Raw genomic sequence first — 2,224 nt, forward strand, 5'->3', positions numbered from 1 at the left:
AGAGAGAAAGATAACGTGAGACAGAGGGCGAAAGAGATAAAGACAGAGTGAGACAGAGACAGAGGACAAAAGAGATAAAGAAAGAGTGAGACAGAGACAGAGAGAGAGAGAGAAAGATAACGTGAGACAGAGGGCGAAAGAGATAAAGACAGAGTGAGACAGAGACAGAGGACAAAAGAGATAAAGAAAGAGTGAGACAGAGACAGAGAGAGAGAGAGAAAGAGATAAAGATAACGTGAGACAGAGGGCGAAAGAGATAAAGACAGAGTGAGACAGAGCAGAGGGCGAAAGAGATAAAGACAGAGTGAGACAGAGCAGAGGGCGAAAGAGATAAAGATAAGGTGAGACAGAGCAGAGGGCGAAAGAGATAAAGACAGAGTGAGACAGAGACAGAGAGAGAAAGAGATAAAGATAGAGTGAGACAGAGCAGAGGGCGAAAGAGATAAAGATAAGGTGAGACAGAGCAGAGGGCGAAAGAGATAAAGACAGAGTGAGACAGAGCAGAGGGCGAAAGAGATAAAGATAAGGTGAGACAGAGCAGAGGGCGAAAGAGATAAAGATAACGTGAGACAGAGGGCGAAAGAGATAAAGATAGAGTGAGACAGAGACAGACACAGAGAGAGAAAGAGATAAAGATAAAGTGAGACAGAGACAGAGGGCGAAAGAGATAAAGATAGAGTGAGACAGAGACAGACACAGAGAGAGAAAGAGATAAAGATAAAGTGAGACAGAGACAGAGGGCGAAAGAGATAGAGTGAGACAGAGACAGACACAGACAGAAAGAGAGAAGATAACTTTCACAATCAAACACCAGCAAAGTGTGCCAAACACACCATTAAACAATACCAAAAAAATAACTATAACATGAAGCGTCTGGGACAAAATTTCACAGATATACTTTTCATCTCACACAACTGTCCACATCCCCACACAACACACTTCACAACAACAACAAAAACACTGCATCACCATAAACACACCTGACATATTCATACAATCTGCACAAGAACACACAAACACACACAAAAAAAAACCAATGTAACAGCTCCACAGCATCTGGTTGAATCAATTCAATTCAATTCAAAAACACTGATTAACCACGACGTCACTGGGGTGACAATATTTCACATGACTGGATGACGCAAAACTTCACGGCGGATGGGTCTCCATGTGACATTTCAAAATATCTAATGCGAGGCACTGCCTGTCCTTATCATCACCACACACACACACACACACTCACACACACTCACACACACAAAGTCGTCTGCTGATCACAAAACATAACAGCTGCACAACTTTTGCTGACCACACAGCCCTTGGATGATGATTTCAACAACAAAAAAAGAAAATTCAATAAATTTAACTAAGCTCAGACTCTTCAAATCGCAATACTTTCTTCACCGACAGTCCACACACCGTGTGTTTTTTTGTTTTGTTTTTTGTGATCAGAAACAGGAAAACAAACAAAGGACCACCATCACAAAGGAAAACAAGTCGCCACAAGTCTTTTGGATGCGACGGAATATCATGAAGTAGCAGTGACAAGCTCTGGATGATAAAACTGAATCGGTTCTGGTTCCCCGCTCCTCTCCGCAGACAGTAGCCATGTGTCAGCCTAGTGTCCTTCCAATGCCAGCATCCACCCTACACTTTAAAAAAAAAAAAAAAAGAAAAAAAAAAGTCGCTGTGACACTACGAACCAAGAACACGCCAAGTCGACCGATACGTTGACACAAGTTATCCATTTCTTGAAACGTCCCACGTGCATGCTAAACTCTTTCATTTGAAACCAATAAAAAGTTGTCTTTTTTTTTCTATAGTCTTGATTTGACTATCTGGTCAGTGGATCAAATAATCCCACATGGAAAGGTCAAATGTAAAGTCACTGACACAGACAGGAAATACGAGAGAGAAACAAAAAAACTATGCCAGTCGGGGCAGGCAAGGGGGCACAAGCTGAGACTAGGTCACAAAGGAACACACACAGGACAGGGACTAGGTGGGCATGGGCAAAAGATAGAAACTGGGTCAAGGAGGGGCATGCAACAAAATCTAGGTCAGCAGGCATAAATTAGAATCTAGGTCAGAAAGGGCAGCAGATAAAGTAGGTCAAGTGAGGGCAAATGACAGAAACTGGGTCAGAGAGGACAAAGAGGGAAGATGCAGAAGGCAAAACCAGGTCAGGGAAAGACACACAGAGGAACACACAAGATATAGGGAG

At 42.7% G+C, this 2,224-nt stretch overlaps 1 protein-coding gene across 1 annotated transcript in view; it reads right to left on the reverse strand.

Moving 5' to 3' along the window:
• Nucleotides 1-587: 587 nt before the first annotated feature.
• LOC143301973 (tyrosine-protein phosphatase non-receptor type 11-like) overlaps nt 588-2,224 on the reverse strand; it is a 37,492-nt gene continuing 35,855 nt past the window's right edge. Inside the window, exon 15 of the mRNA XM_076616455.1 lies at nt 588-2,224. This exon is cut by the window's right edge and continues 699 nt beyond it. The gene's annotated coding sequence lies outside the window, so the exon portion shown is untranslated.

Source organism: Babylonia areolata, chromosome 28 (assembly GCF_041734735.1).
Source record: "Babylonia areolata isolate BAREFJ2019XMU chromosome 28, ASM4173473v1, whole genome shotgun sequence".
Taxonomy (NCBI): Eukaryota; Metazoa; Mollusca; class Gastropoda; order Neogastropoda; family Buccinidae; genus Babylonia; species Babylonia areolata.